Source organism: Sorex fumeus, unplaced genomic scaffold, assembly GCF_029834395.1.
Source record: "Sorex fumeus unplaced genomic scaffold, SorFum_2.1 ptg000047l, whole genome shotgun sequence".
NCBI lineage: Eukaryota > Metazoa > Chordata > Mammalia > Eulipotyphla > Soricidae > Sorex > Sorex fumeus.
In genome coordinates, this window is record NW_026606104.1 from 46,324,989 (window position 1) to 46,348,728 (window position 23,740).

Here is a 23,740-nt window from a genome sequence, read left to right on the forward strand (position 1 = left end):
AAGCGGGATTTGAACTCTGATCTGTTCCACTCTTGGCCCTCTGCTCTCCAAATGCCTCTCTGAGCCACACCCGGCTCTGTGGGAGCTGGAGAAACAGACACAGGGGCCCCCAGCATTCTGGCACCCCTGGTCCTAACATCTCACTGATTCTGAGCAGTTGCCCAACATAACCCAAACTCTAGGGGCCTAACGTGACCCCACCACTTCGAATCAGCACTTGTGATCCTCACAAACCACACTAGGAAAGCACATTATACCCATTTTACAGACGATAAGCTGCAGATCCCAAGGTTAAATGATCACCCAAGGTCACTCAGTAAACAGGCAGCAATAAGGGGCCTTTATCCCCACATTATGCTATTCCTTTTTTAAAATTATTATTTATTTTTTATCATTTATAAATACTATTTATTTTTTAATTGAATCACCATTAGACAGAACATTACAAAGCTGTTGGTGATTGGGGTTTTAGTCATACAATGTCCCAATACCCGTCCCTCCACCAGTGGACGTTTCCCCTTGTGCAATTCCTGATCAGACTCCTGACCACAGACAAAGCCACCGCCCCACGTTCGGTGTGGTTTTCTGGGTCCTCTCCCGTTCATTTCCTCATTAGTGTGGGGAAGTTGAGGGAGTCTCTCGCCCTACTCCAGAAACACGGGGTGTCCGCATGCTTGTCCTAAGCCGCCCTCTGTGTACCGGAGGTCTTGGCTCTGCACTGGCTCCCTCTGTGCCCAGAAAAGGCCCCGAGCCTGCTTCTCATGGGTGAAGCGAGATAACAGAGTCAGAGTCCAGGGCTGCCAGAGGAGGGAGCCGGGTGCTCCTGGCACATTCCAGGGCTCACTTCATGCTTGTTCCTATCCCTCAGGGACAAGCAAGGAGCAGGGAGCCCTGCCTGGGGAAATCAGGGAAGGCTGTCCCAGGGAGGTGCTATTTGAAGGATGAAGAGCTTCGGTGCCATGAGGCTTAGAGAGGAAGGGCAATTCCAGAGGCAGGAAGAGCAGTTACAGAGGCTCGGAGGCCGAGAGAGGAAGGGCATTTCTGACGGCAGGAACAGCAGTTATGGAGGCTTGGTGGCTGAGAGAGGAAGGGCATTTCTGACGGCAGGAACAGCAGTTACCAAGGCTCAGGGGCTGAAGGGAAGAGCATTTCCGGCAGCAGGAACAGCGATTACAGAGGCTCAGTGAATCTTAGCAATACAAGAAAAGGTCAGTTTGACCTAGAGGAGTTGACACAAGCGTGCAAGGGGGTAGGAGGTCACAGTGAGCCTGGTGTTGGTCTGTCTAAGGGGTTGGGGCTCTCCCAGGGGCCACAGGGGCAGGAGAGAGTCAAGATACAGTTCACCTTTGAGAAAAATACCCCAGGTGGTGGCAGGCTGGGGGCCTGGTACAAGGGCCAGATGGGGCAGCGAGATGGGGTGAGGAGGAGTGATGTTTAGACTCTACGTCCTCAGACCCCTAGGGTGCAGGGGAGGGACCGAGTTCCCTTCCGCCAGGGCCAGTGTGGAGGTCGGCGGGGAGGGGGCTGGGGCAGGCTGCCAGCAGGCCAGTGACTCACTCACCAGACTGATTGAATTTCTGAGAAGCTGCAGCCTCTCTGGCCCCCAGCAGCGCTTCCTTATCCAGGGTTGGCTTGGGAGACGCCAGGTACTGAGCAGGAATGGACCAGACCAGGCCTGAGTGGTCAGTGCTGGTGCTCAGGGCTGACCACACAGGGTGGCACCATGCTAGCAGAGGCCAACTAACTTACTTATATATGATTGGTTTGTATTGAGGGAGCCTAGTTTATAATACTATTGAAGTCCTTGTTGTATGGTGTTTTGATGTTGTTGTTGGTTTGGGTTTTTTGTTTGTTTGTTTGGGGGGCCCACCTGACAATGCTCAGGGGTTATTTCGGCTCTTCACTCAGGAATTCCTGGCAGTGCTAGGGGAACCAGACCATACGGGGTGCCGGAAACCAAACCTAGGTTGGCTGCATGCAAGGCTGCAAGCTCTACCCACTGTACTATCTCTCCAGCCCCTGTAAGAATGGCCTCATAATTGCAGAGCTACGATAGCAATCCCTCCCATCAACTTACTTTACATTCCAGCTCAGCCTTCAATGCTGTGTGACCTGGATTCACTTCATAGACTTCTCTGTGCCTCGAATGGGGACCAACACGAGGCCTATCTGAAATAAGGCAGTGCAGGGCACTTGTCCATCTATGGGAAACATCAGCTGCCCTGTGTTGAGAGGAGCACTCTCTAATGCCCCCAGCCCTACCTTGGCCCTCAGTTTGTCCGAGATAAACCCCATTCTCCTTGCTTGGCTTCAAGGCAGTTCCCAGCATGCCCTGGTCCAGCTCCACACACACATTCTGAGCAAGGCTTCCTATAGGTGACAGGTGGCACCTGTGCCCCTGCTAGTGTCCCACCCTCTTCCCTGGGCTCTTCTTGTCTCCACAGCGAGCCTGTCCTGATGCCCTAGTTGGGGGTGTCTTTCCTGCCCCCCACATCCCTTCCCAGGAAGAGTGGGGCTCCCTCCTCTCTCCTCTCTCTCAGCAATGGACAACTATGTGCCACGGGCCTCACATTGGCACCTCACACAATCAAGGACTTCCTGACACAGACTCTAAGGTGGCAGCTTATTCCAGGATCCTCCTTAGCCCTCACATACCCTGTGCAGGGAAGGCCAAAAGCCCACCTTCAGGCAAGGAAAGCCGGCTCAAGGCTGAGCCGTGCCAGGCTGCCCAGACCCTCGGGGTGGAGTAGAGACCAGAATTCAGTCTGACTACACACACACACACACACACACACACACACACACACACACACACAATGCAAAGGTAAGTCAGCCTTAGGCGCCCTTACTCCCCAATCCCAGCTCCCAGCTGACACCAGATGCGACAGGCTGTACCCCCTTGGGTCCCTTCTTGGAGGTGAGGGGAAAGGCCTGCTTGTCCAGCATTAAGCCCACCACTATGAGTGGGTCGCACCCAGCCTGGTCCCCAAATGGGAGCTGAGGGTTACTTACTGTTACTTACTGTTCTGCATGCTTTTCTAAAGTGGATATTTGGGGAGGGGGGCTGGAGTGATAGAACAGTGGGGAGGGCATTTGCTTTGCACGAGGCAGATCTGGGTTTGATCCCCAGCATCCCATATGGTCCACCCGTGCTCTGCCAGGTGTTAGTTTCTGAGTGTAGCGTAACCCCTGAGCATCGCTGGGTGTGACCCCAAAGTAAATCAATTAAATAAAAATAAAACTTGGATGTTTGAAAAATCACAACAATAAAATAAAATGGGGTTGATTCTAAACAATTAAATCAAATAAATAAATAAAGTGGATATTTGCCCTCTTGACAGATGGGTAAACAGAGATTGCGAAAGTGGGAATGACTTGAGTTCATAGATGTTGAGACAGAGCCAGGACTCAAAACACTGCTTACAGCCCTGAATCTAGTCATGTTCCCCAGGTCACTCCCTAAACAGCCCTTCCCCGAGGAGACCAAGTGCGTGGAGGCAATGCAAGGTATAAGCAACCGTTTCTTGAGCATTGACTGTACACCTGTTCTAGGCTCTTTGCTTGTACTGACATTTTATTACCAGGGTCAGACACATACAAGGCAAGCGTCTTACCCACTGTACTATCTCTTGGTCCCATAAATATAAGCGTTGGTTTTATTTTTTTCCTTTCTGATCTATTGCCACTAAATATTTGATTGCCATACCCAAGTCTGTAAAAAAAAAAATTCAGTGCAGAAAGGGATTAACAGCCACCTGCGGGTCCCCATCACCTCCCCTCGCCCTCCCCACCCCCCCACCCCCCCATCCCGGGAATCCAGGCCCACACACTTTCTTACTGACTTGGCCCACAGCTCTGCAGCATGGGTGCGGGGAGGGGTGGGGCACCAGAGCCTCACTGGGCTACTCGGTGCTGGCACCAGCAGAGGCCGGGAATCCATCTCAGGGCCTCAGCATCTTCCTCTCCAGCTCAGGTGTCATCTCTTCTGGGTGCATCCCGCATCCGTTCCTGCCCTCACCTACCTCTGTCCTGGACTCCGCAGTTAACTGGTCCAGTGAGATCAACAAAAACAAAAGCTCACGTGTGTGCCAGCTTCCTGCTGTGGAGGAGGAGGCTGGGCATGTGTTAACTCAGGGCCTCTTCCCCACCACCCTCAGAGAGGCTTTTCTTGACAGCTGAAGAAACCAAGGCACCAGGTCATGCACCATCAAATGGGAGCACCCCACTTTCTGGAAAAGTCCTCCACACTGACGAAGGAAAGTCACTGGCATCACTAGAGCCCCACCTTCCATGTTAAGTTTCCCCCTAACTCCCTGAGTCTCAGAGAACATCCAGGTGCTGTTGTGATTTTTACCTGCTAAGCCAGAGAGTGGAACCCAGTTTTTCGCCACCTGAGCTCAGAGGGAGGTGAGGGTGGAGTAAAGCTGCTTTGACTCTGAAACTAGCCCATCTCACCTCCAGACCACAGACTTTCTGGGACAACCCTTTACAGGGCCGTGGGGCGGTGCTCTAAAGAGGGGCGATCTGGACTGGGTCATGCAGGCAGAGTAGGAGTTGGGGTGGGGTCGTGGGGTGGGGACAGAGAGATAACAATATACACAAGGGATAGAAACCAGAAAGGCGAATCCTGCCTCTCCTTCATAACTGCTGGGACAGTCTGTTTACCTCCCTACACCTCTGCTTCTTTATCAATGAAATGGGAGAATGAAGTGGGGGCCTCCTGAGTCAGGACTTAGGGGCCAGCTAGGTGACTCAGAGGACGAAAGGCATGCTTTGCATGGCCCCTGGACACCACTGGGAGTGACCCTTGAGCACAGAGCTGGAAGAAGTCCCCAGCACTAGCAGGTTAGACCAACCTGCACTCCGGCCCCCAAAATAAAATTTCAAGTGCTTAATTGTTAGGAAGGGGGTATAATTGGTGGAGTGTGGGCAGGTCTCGGCCACCTGGAGGGCTTCTTGAGGAAATGACTCAGGAGAAAGGAGAGAAATGAAGCCCTGTTCCCCCCAAAAAGGAGAACAAGAATGCCCCAAGATCACAGCCACTAAGAGTCAAGATGGAACCAAGAGTCACTGATGACAAAGGCCATCATGGCTGAATCCTACTGGCTGCCCTGAGGCCCACTAGGCTGACGCTTCGAAGTGAGCCTTGAGCTTGTGTGTGTTTGGGAGATTCCACCAGCAGTGCTCAGGTCTATTCTCTGCAGTGCCAGACGGAGGTGACTTTGAGCTGTCTCCCCAGCCCCATCATGAACCTTTTTCTCAGCTTTGCACATGGAAATAGTTCTGAGTTTGGCCGTCTTATGTCTACCTTTGGACATCATTTGAACATTTGACATCGTAATGGAGATCATTGCACTCAGTAGTTTACCTTATTCCCCAAACTGGACCTCAAATAAGAAGACTTCAATGGTCAGTTCAAGATGTGTGAGGTCTGCGGGGTCATCCCCAGAATGGGTGAGTCCTGTGATCCTGTCCTCCAAGAGGCCAAGGCCAATAGCATCATGTTCAAGAACTTCTGAGGGAGCAGCACAGAGGGGGACATTCATCATGAATAAACAGCACAAACCAAAATAAGTAAGTAAATAAATAAATAAGAAGGCTGCTCCAGAAGTATGAACCTCAGGGCTTTGGAGAACTATTTGCAAGCTGTATTCAGGGTTACCTCTCTGTAGATAATACTGCTACAGCCAAGAGACAGGTTTCACTGATTCTCACCTTCCAGGTTTTTAAGATTTCCCAAATGTCCAAGGTGAAAGATGATATCATAGAACTGTGTTGGCTTTTTTTTTAAATTGTCATTGCCAATGGGCTGGAGTAATAACACAGTGGGTAGGGTGTTTGCCTTGCACGTGGCCGACCCGGGTTTGATTCCTCTGCTCCTCTTGGAGAGTCCAGCAAGCTACTGAGAGTATCTCTCCCGCACGGCAAAGCCTGGCAAGCTCCCCGTGATGTATTTGATATGCCAAAAACAGTAATAACAAGTCTCACAATGGAGACGTTACTGGTGCCCACCCGAGCAAATTGATGAACAATGGGAGGACAGTGTTACAGTGCAGTGCTACTGTCATTGCCAATGAAATCGAGTGTTTTCAAAGATGAGGAACTTTACAGGACCTGGATCGCACATCACAGCCCTGGGGCGGATGTGGAGTGGGGGTGACGGTGGTGGAGCAGAGTCCTTTCCAGCTGAACGGCAGAGAAGGAGGAAGCAGTGCCAGAGCAGCAGGGCCTTCTGGAGCTTGGAGTCAGCTTGTGGTCCAGCTGGGCATTCTTTCTGGAACATTCTTTCCTGGTAACTCCCCAGCTGGCCCCTCCTTCTGCATTCAGTTCAGATACCAGCTCCTAGAGAAAAAATGCTAGTCTCAGGATGGTGCCATGTTCCCAGCGTCCTCTGGGATGATATTATCTGCCCATCCCAGCTTCCCCCTCTACTGCCCAGCCTGTCACCCGCCTCTGCCTCAGTGTAGGAGGGCCTGAGACTGTCCCTTTTTCTTCATCCTCAGTTGCACAGTCCTGCTGGAACAATGCTCCAAGTGAATGAATGAATGAATGAATGTCTCTTTGTGGGTCCTCTTCTCTTCCAGCTCTGCTCTTCCTGGAAGCCTGATTTTGCCTGGCAGGGGAAGCAGCCCCTTTGCTTGCAGCCCTGGCCTGTCCCCTTGACCACTTAGCCTAGGCGTGGCGTGCATGACCGCCACCCACAATGTCCCGGCCCCTGCGCTGCTCAGTCTCTCTCCTCACCTGACTCTCTGCTTCCTACTGTCAGCTCCCCTTCCTTGGCCTTGGAATTTTGTGCCATCCTCCATAAACAGAACAAGCCCACATTCCTCTGTGCCTAGCCCTGGGCACTGCCTGTACCCCTGCTCCAGGAAGGCCCATCCACTCCAGGTCCCCGTGGGCTAGTGGGCCAGGCCAGCTGGCAGAGGCTCTGGCGTGCCCCTGGTCCCCCCTATCCCCACACTAGGCCATGTGCATCCAGAGAAATTGTCTAAAATGTCACCCCTCTGTGGCATGAGTCACGTCCTGGTGAACCTACCTGAGAACCAGAGCAAAACAGGCCTTTCAGGAGTCACTAATCATTCTTCCTCTGTCCTCCAGCCTTAGCCGTCTCCGGCAGCTACCACATGGTAGTCCTTACCCTGTGGAACCATCCAGAAGCTGCAGCTGTGCACAGAGACAGTCTCTGGTTTCCAGTGCCAGGCACCACCTTCCTTCCCACCTGTTCTCCTGGGCAAGGCCCAGCCGAATGCAAGAAACCCTGGTGAGGCTGCACTGCCAACCCCATGAAGATCCCAGCAATAGTCCTTCACTGAGCCTGAGTAAGGAGGCAGGGCCTCTTAGGCAGAGGAGCTCAGTTAGGGTCCCTGGTTCAAGGGGAAAAGAGTGTTAAGAAACAGGTTGAGGAGCTGGAAGCACTTGCTTTATAGGAGACTGACCCTGGTTTGATCTCCAGCATCACCTATGGTCCTCCCAGCAACACCAGGAGTGATCCCTGAGCACAGCCCAGTATTGCCCAAAATACAGGGTGGTGGGGCAGGAGTGGGAAAGAGAGAAGGGGTATTGAGCACACACTTTACATGCAGGACACCCGGGGTTCAATCCTTGGCATCATATGGTTTCCTCCTCCCCTAGCACAGAGCCCAGAGTAGCTCCTGAGGTTCAACCAGTGCCTACCCTCCCCCCAACACACACACACACACACACACACACACAAATAAAAAGAGAGAAAGAAAGGGGTTGCCCTGAATGAGTGGTTTAAGCTGCAAGGCAAAGCAAAGAGGTGATTCAGCACTAATGAGTATTGATTAGGAAGAGGAAGCGGGTTAATTGAGAGAGTTGGTAAGTTGGTTGCTAAGGTAACGTCTCACTTGGAAGAAACTCATCTCCACAGACAGAGCAAGCTCTATCTGGAGAAAGACCAGCGGTGCAGCTGAATCTTCCCTGGTTTGCGACCAAAAATATGAAACACTCAAACATTGGCAAAGCTAGCACAGGAACATTTGAAGTCCTCCCTCCCGTCCAGGCTAACTCCTTCCTAGCAAGAAACAATTCTGCCTGGGGGTTGCGTGGAATTTGAGGTCACAGGTGCAGGAGAAGCTCCCGGGGTAGCTCTGTGATGGCTGAGCTGGGCTGGCAACTCTCCACTGGAAAGAGTGGAAGTGAGGGGAAGGAACCATTTTTTGAAAGAAAAGCCAAGGTTTATTTACATAGAAGTTGTAACAGCTGAGCTCAGAAAGGCGCCAGTTTCTGCCTGTGATTTATATTCCCTTGCATTTTGCCATCTAGTAGACCATGTGCAGTGCTGAAAGTCAGCCACCAGAAAGAGCAGAGCAACATGACAGCCCTGCCTGACAATTATTAAATACTTAGAGCTCCGTGATTTATTTACTAACTTCCTCTTTTTGTCTTGTTTTCCTATGATTAGCTTCCCTTCACCCTGAGTCCTCAATTATTTGTGCCCTGTTATATTCATATTCATTAGGTAAGCCACTTCAACTCCTTTCTGCAATGAAAAGAGTATAAAAATACAACATCTGGGCTAGAGGGACTAAATAGAGGACTTAAGACGCTTGCCTCGCATTCCTCTGGCTTTGGTTAAATACCCAGAACCACATATTGTCCTCCAGCAGTGCCATGGGTCACAGAGCCAGGAACAGCCCTGCGCACAGCTGGGGTGGCCCCTCCAAAGAAAACATTCTTTAAATTTTAATTTAAAAGATGTAAAAGTAACATCTGAGTTGAAAAAGAAAAATAGGAGATAAGGCACTTGCCTTACATGTAGCCCACCCCTGTATAATCCCTGGCACCATGTACATTCCCCAGAAAAACCCCAGGGGTCACTCACTCCTGAGCCCAGAACCAGGAATAGTCACTGAGCAACAGTGGGTGTAGCTCCCAACCTCCCCACAAATAAAGAAATCACTGTCACTGTCACTGTCCTCCTGTTGTTCATCGATTTGCTTGAGCGGGCACCACTAACATCTCACAACAAATTGTGAGACGTGAGACTTGTTGTTACTGTTTTTGGCATACTGAATATGTCACGGGTAGCTTGCCAGACTGTGCCGTGCGGGCGAGATACTCTTGGTAGCTTGCCGGGCTCTCCGAGAGGGGCGGAGGAATGGAACCTGGGTCGGCCGTGTGCAAGGCAGATGTCCTACACACTGTGCTATCGCTCCAGCCCAAATAAAGAAATAGTAAAATTAAATTAAAAGTAGCATCTGTCACTCCTGCAACGTGCTGTAATGCCAGTGTGAAAATGTAGGAGACAAATCAAAGACGCTGAACTTTGAAGCTTCTGGCCTACTTAGTCAATCCCAGAGAAAACCTCCCGTGTGCCCCTGGTGAGCTCACCTGAACACAGCACACAGAGCCCTGAGTGAACATCTAAGGAGACAGAATAGATCTCCACTTACAGTTGTCAAGGAAACAAAACTGTCACCACCTGGGAACATTCTAGAGATTGGTGTTTGAACAGGAGGCATCTGGCTGCAGCTGTGTGGGGAGGTCGGCACAAAATAAATAAGTAGCCGCGCTCTGCCGTGAGGACTGGCCGGGTGAGGTGCAGCTGCTCCAGGACTGCCCAAACCGTGCCGGGTGGTCACCAGTTAACTCTGAGCAGTTGCTCTGTGCCTGGCGTGAGGACAAATCGGGCAGGTGGCACAGGGCAAGCCTTGGGCCCCATCCCAGGAGCTGTCTGGTCATCTTGTTCCTCCGATTGATGCACATCAGGGTTAGCAGCTTGGGGGAGAAATACCACCTATTTCTCCATGAAGAGTTTAAGACGAAATTCGGTTTTACTTTTGAAGCTGTTTTTCATTGAGCAAATTGATAAACAACAGGATGACAGTGACAGTGACTTTTGAAGTAAGCTTCTAATTTTCATCATCCTGTACTGTACTGTCCTCCCATTGTTCATCGATTTGCTCTAGTGGGCCCGGTAACATCTCCATGATGAGACTTATTGTTACTGTGTTTGGCATATTAAATACATCACAGGGTGCTTGCCAGGCTTTGCCGTGCAGGCGAGATACTCTCGGTAGCTTGCCGGGCTCTCTGAGAGGGACTGAGGAATCGAACCCAGCTCGGCCGGGCTGGCTGCACGCCCTACTGCTGTGCTGTCACTCCAGCCCTATAATACCCCAAATATCCAGACCAATGAATTACCTTCAACGACATCTTTTTTTGAGGGGCTAGGGAGTTGGCTGTTTGGAGCATCCATTGGTACTCGAGAGCTATTCCTGGCTCTGTGCTCAGGAGTGACCCGTAGCAGGACTCCGAGGCCTATATATGGTACCGGAATGAGCCAGAATCAGCTAAGGAGGCTGCGTGCAAGGCCAGAGACCTACCTCCTGCACTATCTCTCTGGCTCTCCAACATCCTTTACTGGGGGAAGGGGGGCCCTAAGCAGCACTCAAGAGGCTCAGGGCTTCCCACTGATGATTCTCAGTTTAATACAATGGTCCAAGGAGACGGTGCTGCTCAGACCTGTGGTACTGGGGGTGTCCAGGTCACGCCAGTGATGGTGATGGCCTCTAGGATCACACCTGACAGTATGAAGGACCAAGTGGTACCAGGAATTGAACCTGAGCCTGGCACCTGCTAGGCATATGCTCTCACTGGTTACCATCTCCCGGCCCCTACAATATCTTTTTAAAACTACATGAAAATCAATTCTATTAACGGAACATCTTTTGTTTGTTCACTGACTCTGGGACAGTTCAGATAGGTTTTGTCAAGTTTCTAAGGGGTGTATTTTATTTGAGGATTTGTTTGTTACTACTGCAAACAATATCTCAGAATCGACTCGTAATTAAACCACTGGCACATCCGTGATTATGTCCTTCGAATAAAGTCTAAGTGAAACTTCTGGGTCAATTTGTATGCAAATTATAAAGCTTTACATTTTCATGCATATATTCAGACTGCAAAATGTTTTAAACATCAAAATTACATAGAAAACCATTTCTTCAGAAAATTTTTTTTTTGGCTTTTTGGGTCACACCCGGCGATGCACAGGGGTTACTCCTGGCTCTGCGCTCAGGAATTACTTCTGGCAGTGCTCGGGGGACCATATGGGATGCTGGGAATTGAACCCAGGTCAGCTGCGTAGAAGGCAAACGCCTACCCACTGTGCTATTGCTCCAGCCCCAGAAAAATAAATGTTTAAGTATACATAAAGGGAAATCAGAAAATAATATGTCCAATAATAGCACTGTAGCACTGTCCTCCCATTGTTCATCAATTTGCTCGAGCGGACACCAGTAACGTCTTCATTGTGAGACTTGTTATTGTTTTTGGCATATCAGATACGCCGTATGAAAGTTAAATTCATTCATAGTTTTATTTATTTGTTCACTTCTTTCTGGATCATACCCAGCGATGCTCAGGGATCACTCCTAGAATTGCACTCAGGAATTAATCCTGGCAGAGCTTGGGGGATCATCTGGGATGCTGGGGATCAAACCTGGGTTGGTTGGGTGCACGGCAAGTGCTCTACCCGTTGTACTATCTCACTGACCTCTCACTCAGAGTTTTGGCCCAGATATGACGTCTGTTCCAGTTTGGGGAAGCCCTGCCCACCCTGTGCATGTGTTTGTGGAAGGGGTATCTCTGTCATGGTCTCTATCTCTATCTCTTTCCTTTGTCTCACTCTGCAGATCTGTGCTCTGTTTCTTTCTCCTACACTTTTGTTTTTGTTACCCTAAGTTGCTCACACTTGGACCAAATCTGGAAACTGGCACCACCTCTTCACATGTCATCCTCACCCTCTCCCAAATGTGACCCTGAGTCTCACAGTAGCAGGTGGGCCTTTGCTGTAGCCTCAGCCCCCCAGTGACCTGGTCAGAGCTGTCAAGGTTCCGTAGTCCCAGGCATTTGCCAAGACCAAGTCTGGGGCTCCAGGTCAGGAAGCCAGACCGGAACTTCCTGCAGCCACTAGGCTGACTCCAGGAAGCCCAGGGCTGGCCTTTTGGCGGAAGGAAGCTGCTGGAAGGGTGCCTGCTTGAGGCTTCTCCCTTCAGGTCTGGCTGCTGTTCCAGCCCCCCACTCTTGGGGCATGCCCCTTCCATCTCCCAGAACTCTGCACCTCCCTCCTCCAAGGCCTGGTGGCCTGGTCTCAGCCTCCCTGAGGCTTCATCCCAAACACCTCACAGGTTCCCTGTTGCTCCCGGCATGCCCCGAGTCTGAGTACTCTGGGACTCCAGGATCTGAGTTGACCATCTGTTCTCAGGGCTGGGCCTGACACAAGACAGACCAGAAAGGACTGTGGGGTGAATGCATATGTCCCTCCCAGACTCCACAGCCTCCTTCTCCCCTGCCTTTTCCTCTCTCCCCTCCATCCTCTCTCCTCCCCTTCCTTCCCCTTCTTTCCCTCCCCATTTCCAATCTCTATTTAGCCCTTTTTCTCTTTTCTTTTATCACCTCTGTCTGCCCCTCCCATAAATCTACATTCTCCTTTGATCTCATCAAGCTCCACCACTTTTGCTGTTGTTGTCAGACCCCACGGTGTGCAGGGCTTACCCCTGGCTCTGTGCTCAGGAGTTGCTTCTGGTGGACTCAGGATCATATGGGGTGCCAGGGATGAGATCCGGTTTGGCTGCATGCAAGGCAAACCAACTGTACTCTCTCTCTTCTTCAGTCCATGACTTTTTAGAAGTTTTATTGTTATGGGGAGCCACACCCAGCAGTACTTGCAAGGTAAGCACCTTAGCCCCGTTCTGTCTCTCCGTCCTGTCTCTCCGATCAGTCCAAGTGCCATGATGTTAACGACCAGGTCTCTTTGCTCAACTCCCGTCTATCTGCAGCCCAGACCCTGAATTTCCAACCCAACGAGCTGCACACAGATGGCCCCAGCACTTTATACATAATAACTCAGCTCAAAGCAAGCCCTGCGTGGGTTTCCTACCCAAACCTGGTGATCCAGCACCCCTGGTTTTCTGCCATCTCAGCAAGCACCCATCTGCTCCAGGCAGAAATGAGGGGTTCCCAGGTCTTGGCTCCTGTCCCTCACCCCTCCCCACAGTCCCCCCTGAAGCTCTATTCCCATCCAGCTGCCGGAGCCCCAGTGCCTCGCAGGGGGCCACCCTCCGGACCTGGATAACAGCCCCCTCCTCCCACCCCTCCTCTACCTCTCCCTGTGCAACAGCTACAGGGAACTGCTCCTTCCAGAAAGCAGGTCCTTCAGCTCCCAGCTCCAGGTAAAGATGCCTGCAGATCCAGCGCTCTCAGGCTCCCTTAGGGCAACCCTCCCTGGCCACGCCCCTCTCTGACCACGCCCCACCCGAGGCCACGCCCCTCCCTCCTGCTGCTCACCTTTGTGTCTCATCCTTCGTCCCTTCACCAACTTCACCAACTCCCCAGTAGAGGTCCTATAGGACACAAACCCGACCATCGACCATGGTCTATCCATGCTCAGTGAAAATTAGCAGACCAAATAATAAATCTGGGAATATAATGTAATCCTCTAATAAGAACCATCTGCATTTTGGCGTCAGAAGCACCATCACAGATCCCCTCCGGGTCGATCACTGGGGGCTGTGTGACCTTGGGCAGAGAGCATTCCAGCCTCGCCTGTTCTTCAGCTGAACCTTGGAAATAAGGGGCCTGTCCTGTGCAGTTGTCCTAAGGCATTCCCTGGATAATGTCAGTGTAGCTGTAAGTGCATTAAAGCATAATGTAAATAAGTTCCTCATGTATGCATATATCTTTTAATAGGTTTCTTGGATGAATAAGCAGGATGAGAAAGGGCAGAGACAGGGGCTCCAAGACTCAGAAAGGGGGAGGGGGCGGAAGAGAGGCAAGTTCAAGGTCATATGGCCACTGAGTGTAAAGTTAGGGACCCTCACAGGTTGAATGGCTTGTGCCCCAGTGGGCTCAATCTCTGAGATGGGACAAAGCTGGAGGTCCTGGTGTCTAGATGGTGGGCTGCTGTCTAGATTGCCCCAGACCAGAAGTCAGGGCCAGCAGGACCAGAAATGAAGAATGAAGAAAAGCTGAATGAAGTGACCAGGATGAGGGACAGGCTGGGCAGAATATCAAGCTGTGACCTCATGGGCTGGGGCTGACTCCCCCCACCCCACCCCTGACGCCCTGCTGGAGCCCTGGCTCAGAGCTCCAGCACTTGCCTGGCATGCGGGAGACCTGGGGTCTATTTCTGACAATGCCAAAAGGAAAAATAGATTATTTTAAGACTGACCCTCTATTTGCCTAAATCTAAGAGAATTGGGATCTCTACATCCTGGTTGTAATAAGGATCCCGATGGACCCTGCATGCTGGAATTTTCACCTCCTTGACCTTGGGAACACTCCTCCCAAGGGGAAGGGTTGGGGACCACCCAAGCCCCCGGATGCTGAGCCAGAGGAGGCCCCACATCAGCAGGTGGGCTGGGGTCCAGGCCCATCCAGGAAAAGGCCGGCTGCGCATTGCCATGGAGCCCGTCGCCATGGTAACCAAACCTCCGCGGCAGGACTCCAGCAGAGGCAGGAAAGACAAGCTCCTTTCTTGTCTATATCCCAGGAGCCCAACCGGAGGGGGGCGGAGGAACGTGGGGACAATCAGGCTTTCTGAGCGGGATGGGGGCGGGGCAGGGAGAAGAGGAGGTCGCCCTCCTGCTCTTGGTCCGGCCACAAACTACCCGAAGGAAGCCCTATTCACCCGCCCGCGGTGCCGTTGCTCACACTCCTCTCCCCTTGCTGTGCCCTCCCCCACCCCGGTCCCTGAGCTGGCGGCTGGCGTGGGGGGAGGTTCCAGCTGTCGATCCTGCCTCACATTTTACCTGCTGTCCCTTCCCGGCAGCGCTGGCTCCTCCCTCCTATGGTGACCCAAAGTCTCTCTCTCATTCCCAGTCCCTTAGGCTCATCCGAGAGCTTGCAGGGGGTGAAGGGACCGCATTCAAACCCCAGCTTGGCCTTGAACACACGGGCAACTCCCTGTCAGTTGCCTGGTCTTGGGCTCAGCTTGTCCTTGTCTTTTCCTTCCAGGGGCAAACGTGCGCCCTCTCTGAGGCTCTTTGTCTTCACTGGAAGAATAAAGCAGGGGTTATGCTGGGTCCGGGGCACAATTGGTGTGTGATAAAGGCTGGCTCTCAGAGCACTGCCTCTCTAGCTCCTTAGGGTGACCCCCAGACCCCAGCTTTGATTTTTCTCAGACTCACACCCAGACCATTGTACCCTGGTTCCAAGCACCCCCTCTTCCTGGAGCCCTGGCCTTGTCTACACCTTTCAGAGCTGGATGTTTGAGTCTTGCCCGCCCAGAGCAGAGACTGACATCCAACCCAGCAGTGCCACTCTACCTAGTCTGAGGTATGGAGCAAGGGGGTGTGTATCCAAGACTTTCTGAGAGCAGAGTGTGTGTCTTTGGGGAGGGTCTTGTGTGTGTGAGCCTGTGTGTGTGCGAATTTATGTGTATACACATATATATGTATATACATGTGTCTTCCAATGTGTGTACTAATGTGTGTGCTTATACGCGTGTACCTATGCATATACCACTTATGTGTATGCATGGGTGCGTGTGCACATGTGTACATGTTCATGTATATGCATGTACGTGTGTGAGCCTGTGTGTGCCTATGTGCACGTTTACATATATGTCAGCTTTATGGACATGAATCTATATGTGTATGCATGTGTGCATGTGTATGTATGTACATAGTGCACGTGTGTTTATACATTTATGTGTATGCATGCATATCATGTGTATATAGGTATGAGCACATATATGCAAATGTATGCATTAAGGTGTGTGCATGCATGTGGGGTTACCGACTAGCACACAGATACCTACATTCTCACAAACTTTCTCACCTTCCTCAGTTCCTCTATTCATCCCCACATATCTGTCCAAGGCAGGTATATCGTCACCACAGGTTAGTGCCCAGAAGACACTCTATCACCCATTTTCTCTCCTGAGGCTCTGCATATAGAGTGGAGGGAGAACAAAGCACTGCCCTTAGGCCAGTCACCACCCCCCATCCCCCACCAGCCCTGGGTAACTGTTGAACACCAGGCTCTACCTTTGCACACCCCAGGTACCTGGGATCCTGCAGGTAACACCCCTGCTTTGCTAAAGGGACTCCAATTAGGGATAGCCACACTGTCCAACCCTCCTGGTCCATCTCTTTTTGAGCCAAGGTGTGGGTCTCCATCTCCCAAGCCCTTCATCCTGGACATCTGAGTCCACAAGGCAAGGTCATGTCTCCAGCCTCTATGGTCCCCCCATAACTTTGCAGGTCAGAAATCACTTCCCCAAGCCCAAAGCTAATACCTGGCAGCCAACATGGATCAGGCACTTACTCTCTAATGCCCTGTGCTCAGCACTTTACCAGATTCATCTCTGAGCCCACAATAACTTGAGAGGGGAGGGAGACAATCTCATGACCACTTTGGATGAGGAAACTAAGGCAGAGGTCTGGTTGCAAAGTCCAGAGTCTTCTCAGCCACACTCAATGGTGCATAGATAGTGTGTGGAGGGGGTGCTCAAAAAGTGACACCCCAGTAACAAAATAGGAGACTAACACCCAAGAATGGTCGAGATTAGTACCAGGAATTTTACTCCATGGCTTGGAGGCCAACCACACATGCTAGGGGAAAGGGGAGCTCAGATAGAGAAGAGAACACCAAATAAAGGTGTTGGGAGGATCCTCCCAGGATGGGAGAAGCATGCGGAAAGTAGACTATAGACTAAACATGATTGTCACCCATTGCCTCTTTTGCAAACCATAACACCCAATAAGAGAGAGAGAACAAGAGGGAAAGCCCTGCCACAGAGGCAGGGTGGGATATGGGGGTTAGGGGGTGGGAGGGATCCTGAGATCCGTGGTGGTGGGAAATGGACACTGGTGGAGGGGTAGGTATTTGATCATTATATAATTGAAACCCAAGCACAAACATGTGTAAGTCTGCAACTGTACCTCATAATGTCTCACTATTAAAATTTTTTTTAAAAAGTGACACCCCAGGTCCCCTTTTTATGTTCAGTTTGGGGGCCACATCCAGCAGTGTTCAGGGGTGCTTCTAGCTCTGTGATTAGGGATCACTCCTGGTGAGGCTTGCAGGGAACAATTATAGACTGCCAGGAACTGAACCTGAATTGGTCACATGCATGGCAAGTGTTTTACCTGCTGTACCATCTCTCCATTGCATCCAGATCCCCTCTTGTGTTTGGAATCAACTGTGAAGTAGATATACGTGAGGCCAAGACAGCAGGGAAAAGACAGCAGCATTTATTTAACACACATTTACTGAGCAACTATGTGTTAGCTCTGCAGAAACCAAGGGTGCTGCAAACAAAACTCCTCACCAGTGGTGCAGACCTGCTAGCAGCGGAGACAGTAAGCAAGGCCAACCAGCAAAATTGAAGCAAAGCAGCAATACGTGCTGTGGGGAAGAACAAGTGGGGTGTGGAGAGCTGACAGCCATGGTGGCTTCCCAAGTTTAAAAGACCAAAGGGACTAGGGAGATGGCTGAAATGTCAAAGTGCGGGGCTGGAGGGATAACACAGCTGGTAGGGCGTTTGCCTTGCACGCCGCTGACCTGGGTTCGATCTCCAGCATCTCATATGGTCCCCCAAGCACCGCCAGCAGTAATTCCTGGGTACAGAGCCAGGAGTATTCCCTGTGCATCGCCGGGTGTGACCCAAAAAGCAAAAAAAAAAACCTTAAAGTGCATGCTTACTATGCAAGAGACCCAACTTCCATCCCCACCTCCTCAGTTTCCCAGCACTGTTGGGTATTACCTCTGAGCACAGAACCAGGAGTAGCATCCCGGTGTGCCTAACAGTCAATGAATCAAAAGCCAAGAAAGGGAGCTGGAGATCAGTCCTGGCTTGAGCACAGAACCATAGATCCACCCAGGGGAAGGGCATTTCTGGCTGACTGAATCAGGAATGTGGTAGAGTATTCCAGAATCAATCAGCTGTACCTGGGGCAGCATAAGGAGGGAAGAGAGGTGCCAGGAGGTTAGATGAGCCCCGAGGGAACCGGCTCTGGGAGTGGTCCTGAGACTCAGACTCTGTGGGCTGGAACTAATCTCCCAGTTCCTGTCAGCAGTCTGAAGAAGGGGGACCCGAGGCTTCAGACTGGTCTTCAAATGGATCACCCCAACCCCAAACTCGACAGACTTTATGTCCTGTTGCTGGCAACCCTCCACATCCTTGAGAGGAGAAATGCCAGCTTAGTAAGGACCCCTGGCATCAGAGAATCCATGGACCTAGAGTTTGGAGAAACACCAGAGTCCCTTTCAGATCCAAACTCAGACTTGCTCATCAATTTCAGGTACCTGTTTAAGTTACCAAGAGCCTTGAATATAATCTCAGGGCTAGGATGAAAGAGACGTTACTGGGACCTGCTCGAGGCAATCGATGAATAACAGGATGATGAATGAATGAATGAATGAATGAATGAAATGTTTAAGTTACCAAAAGGCAGGAAATTAGTCTGCCCTTCGCTCCCAGGCTGGACATGCACAGACTCAGATGCCAACATCACACAGCCTCAGGCTCCCTTCTAGAAGGTGGAGGTGAGGTTACTAGTGTCTGGCAGCTCTGAATCAGAGAACCAGAGAACCGTGAGGCCTGAGAGAAGGTGCAGCAGTTAAGGCACTTGCCTGGTACATGGCCAACCCATTCAATTCCCAGGAGAGTGTATGATCCCTCTGAGCACCACCAGGAGTGATCTTGGAGCACAGAGCCAGGCGTATGGCCTGAGTACCACTGGGTGTGGCCCCAAATAGACAGACAGACTGGTAGAAAAGAGCTTGTGCCAGAGACACACAAACGAACCTCAGACCCGAGCAACTTGCTGCAGAGAGGGCCTTGGGCTTTGCTTCTGCTTGGCTGCTACAGATGGGGGCAAGCACCTTCCTTCTGCTTGCCCTCTTGGAACTCTGGTGACCGCCATTCTCTAGAAGTCAGAGATAAGCTCCAGGTACGAGTGGCATTGGCATCAAATGCCAGGCCTCAAGGGACAGGAGAGGAGTGGGCACTCCTCCTGCCCCCCACCATGGGACTCTGAGATGATACCACACACAGCCACCATCTACTTAAGCTCCCACACGGCCAGGATCCAGAGACACACAAACGAACCTTGGACCTGAGCAACTTGCTGCTGCAGCGACCTCTTCAGACCCTAATTATTAAAATTTTAGAACTCCTAGAGCACGCAGCCACTCACTGGGCCATGCATAATATTGCATCTGTAACAAACGATACAAAACACATTGTCTAACATTGCCTTTTTGGCAGGTATGAGTGGTGGGGGGGTCTGGTCTCAAAATATCAAAGGTCACTAAAGTAGAGAAAGAGAGTATTCTGCAAATTGTCTGCCACACAGACTGGGGGAGGTGTGGAAAGGGGGGAGGGGGAATACTGGGAATCTTGGTGGTGGAAAATGTGCACTGGTGAAGGTATGGGTGTTTGATGACTGTATGATTGAAACTCAAACATGAAAGTTTTGTTACCATACCTCATGGTGAATCAATTAAAACAAACAAAAAAAGAGCCCATGCCATGCAGAGGGCAGTCCACAGCAAGGGCAGTGTTGGTCAGTGGTAGGTGGGAACAACCCCTGTCCTGTAGTCTGGGATCATAGAATGCAGCTAAGTCAGGTGGCTTTCAAAGAAAATAAAATCATGACCCTTCCCGATCTCTAGACCTTGAGTTTCCAACGCAGTCCCTTACGCCCCTGAAGGGTTTGTACAAATTCAAGCCACTGAGACCCAACCCCAGCCTTGCTGTTTGGTCTGAATCATGTGCAGTGGAACTAGGGCAGGGCCTCCTATTTGCATCCAAGACAATCTGGGGTGCTGTGATGCTGCTGGGCCAGGCTCTGACTTTGTGACCACCCCTCCTGCTCTCCACAGTGGCCTCATACTGATACTGACCTAGAAAGACATTCAAGCCTGGCTTGCACTTCCCAAAGATTCTGATTTCGATCAAGGGTTGGGCCAAAGCTTATGGAGTTTAAAAGCCCCCCTGGTGGCTCTAAGGTGGCACTGACCTGGAGAACCACTGCCCACACCCTCAGCACAGCGCTGAAACTGATACCAAGTGAACCAACCTGCCGTGCCCAACACCTACCCCCTGCTAAGCGGGGTCAGTTCTGGGCAGGGGGCCCAGGAAGCCCAATCATTGCCAACAATAATAAAAGTTAATGTTTCTGGGCACACACACATGCCAGCCATTGTCCTAAATATTTTTAAAATTTTTAAAAAATTAGTCACCGTGAAATTACAAAGTTATTCATGATTGAGTTTCAGGCATACAATATTTCAACACGGATCCCTTCCCCAGTGGCCACGTTCCTCTACCAATGCCTCCCCCTCCCCGCCCCCCTATCCCATTTGCCTCCCACCCACCAGTCTGCTTCGACAGGTTTTTTTAAAAAATATATATTTTTCATTAAATAATTATTGCATTCCTCATAATAGTGCCATACGGGGCCAATGGTGTGGTTCATGATTCACACTGGTGTCTACCTGATACTCAAGCATGTTGGGTCACTTGTCAAGGGGGCAAAAAGCCAGAAAGTGATGGAGTCAGACTTAGACTAGGCTGCCCATCAGGGATCCTTGTTCTTGACCCCTGAGCAGAGTGTGTTCAGGATTCTTTCCCGTGAAAGAGGATTCCAGTGCACAAGGGGAAATTTTATTTTGTGTTTGCCTTTTTCTCTAGAAACCATTGAGCAAGGGGATGCAGAGGGCATTGCGCCAATTGCCGTCTGATGCAGACTTGTAAATATTTGCTGATTTGGCCTCCCCGTGCACGTGTACCTGGGCCAGCTTTGTCTGGATTTCTTTGGCTTCCCCCTGCCCCACCCCCGACCCTGTGACTGGGTGGCCCTTCCTGCTGCCTCCCCCATGCTCCAGCCAAATGAACTACTTTGCAATTTAATTCAATTAAACCACTTTTTATTAAGTGCATTCCCTGTGCCTGGCTACAGCCTTCAGACACTGATGCTCTAGAAGAGCCGGAGACTCATCTGCCCAAGGGCAAGTCAAAGACAGTGCCTGGCACTGGCTGTGAGTACTGCTGGGCACGGAAGAGGATGGTGGGAGTGACATGCTGGGGCTGCAGTAGGAGCTCTCCTGTGGACAAAACCTGCACCCCAGGATCCCGGGATCCGGCCTCAGCACCAGCAGGGCCCTCAGGTGGCTCCTGAGAAAGGGTTTGTGGCGGGGGGTGGGGGGGGGGGGCGCTGGCCAGAACTGGGAGAGACGCTGGGCTAAAAGCTGGTCCTGTGCAGACTCCAGTCCTACCCCTCTCCCTTCCTTCCTCCACAGACTCTTCTGTCATCATTCCTGCCAGGCATTTTTCCCAGTCTAAGGTAACAATGACACCAGGCCTCCTGGAAAGCCAAACCAGGACTCCCCTGTCGCAGCATGAGTGGGATCTGAATGCCAGCATTCGATGAGGTCACACATGCAACCCCTGTATCTATTTATTCACTGTATCACTGTCATCCCATTGATCATAGATTTACTCGAGTCAGCACCAATAACGTCTCTATTCCTCCCAGCCCTGAGATTTTAGCAGTCTCTTCTTACTAGTCTTTTCCCAATGATTGAAGGTTCTTTCAGGGTCAGGGGAATGAGACCTGTTGTCCTTATTGTATTTGGCATATCGAATACACCACAGGGAGCTTCCCAGGCTCTGCCTGTGCAGCGGGATACTCTCTGTAGCTTGCCGGGCTCTCTGAGAGGCATATATTTATATATGTATATTTTTTTCTCTATGATTTGTTGCCTACTGTCTGAACCCCATCAGATATGGTGTAGTAATTGTGGAAAATGGGTAGGAAGTGTCTTACAATGTGTTCTGTGGGATTTCATTCATGCGTGAGGCTCAGTCTGAGCATCCAGAAAGCAGCCCGGAGCTTGGCAGTGGTTGGGTAGTGGAGGTCGGCTGCCAGGGCTGGGTCCATTGGTGTGGGCAAGGCTCTCACCCGCCCCACAGCCTGGTGCGGAGTCTAGTGGCATGGTTCTGGGAGCCTCATTTTATGCTCCTGTCTGGGAGGAGCATCTGTAAGTTCTGGAGGGTGGCCAATGAGATTATCTGGTGCCGGCAGGATGTGGCTTATAGGTGTGATCCCTGAGTCACCAGAGACTGGGGGAAGCAGGCAAGGGATCTCTGTTCCCGGGTCCCGTTGAGTCCAGAGTCCAAGGTCACAAAGTTCCGCATTATCTGGGTTTCGTGGGACTTCATTCATGCGTGAGTCTCAGCCTGAGCATCCGAGTCACATTTATTACATGAGTCTAAATGTGACTACAGCCAATGATCGGCATTTTTGTTACCTTTCTTGGCACATATCATTTACACACACATACACAGAAGTTTCATTTTTAAATTTTCATTTATTTAATGTTTCTAAAAAATGTTATAAAACAAAAATCACATAAAATCTAAGACACAAGCGAACGAACAGTTCCTTTAAACCTAAATGAGTAATGTTCGTCTGATTTCATAAGCCAGAAAAATCAGGGGAGAGCATGAACGCAGTCCCCCGCTACTACAAATTATGCAGTCGAGTTTCCCACATTTGGGGAAATTGCCAGGGTCAGCACATCTGGAGCGCAATGGATAAGCCTCGCCCTGGGAAAACCACCTTCGTGATCATGGTGTCTCCCTTGCCAGGTAAGAATCACAGAAATTTTAAAGAGAGAAGTGACCCAAGCTTTTCTCCATCTTGGGTCCAGAGAGCAAGATAGGCTGTCCCAAGATCTCACCGTGAGAAGCATCAAAGACCAGACCAGAACTTGGGGGTTCTAGCCCTCACACCTCCCTGGGGTGCCACCTACGAACCTGCTCACAAGTGTCCCAATCCCTTTGCGACTCAGTGGCTTTTTGCTGGTCCCCTCAGCCCAGACCTGGCAGCCCACTGCCCCTAGGCTTTTCAGATCCACCTCTAGATTAACCACCACCTCTTGGACATCGCCTCGACCTGGTACATGAGTGTTACGTCCCTCACCACCAGCCCTATTGCTTCAGGAGCATCCATTAAGTCAATCAGCTCTGCCTCTTTTCCACTTGGGCACCCACATACTTTCCTCATCCTCTCTACATCACACCAATGCTCACCCCTCATCTCCCCCTCAGCCCTGACCATGACTTTGCCCTGCTCAGCCGCGCATGCATGTAACTCCCCCCCCCCTTATCATATGCAGATGCCCCAGCCAGGGACATATCATTCCTCCTACCCATGTCTGTCCATCCAGACTGCTCTCTACCACTCTGTCCCCCAAAGACTGATCCCAGCAAGTGAGTGATTAAGTGGCAGTTCTCCCACACACCCTCTCAGAGGACTCCTCCCTGCTTCCTGCCTTGCAGAGTGAATCCCACCAAAACCCAGGACCCGGTGTCTGCCCCTCTGGATGGTGACTCCTGCTGCACAGGTAACTGTGCGATGCCAAGCTCAGGACCTGGCACCAGAGGCTATGGGCTGGGTGGCTGGACCCACCCACGAATGACCAGGGGACAATGAAGCTTCTCCTTCAGTGTCTCGGGCCTACACAGGTGTGGCTCTCTGGACATGTCTCCGGGGTCAACCCAAACCCCTCTGCTGAGATTTCTGCAGTCTGTGCCTGGTTCTGTCCTCGGCCTGTGCTCTAGGTTCTTCCTGTCCCCACCGCAACAACATCCGGCCTTTCTCTTCACTGGGGGAGAAGCAACAGAACAAAGGTCCCGCGGGAAGCATCCAGGAGAGAGGCCGAGCCCCGGCCTCCAGATCTGCCCCGCGGGAGCCGG

At 51.2% G+C, this 23,740-nt stretch overlaps 1 non-coding gene across 1 annotated transcript; it reads right to left on the bottom strand.

Moving 5' to 3' along the window:
* Positions 1–22,474: 22,474 nt before the first annotated feature.
* Positions 22,475–22,638, bottom strand: LOC130032259 (U1 spliceosomal RNA). The gene has a single exon (XR_008793803.1). It is a non-coding gene; the product is annotated as a U1 spliceosomal RNA (small nuclear RNA).
* Between the last annotated feature and the right edge of the window lie 1,102 nt (positions 22,639–23,740).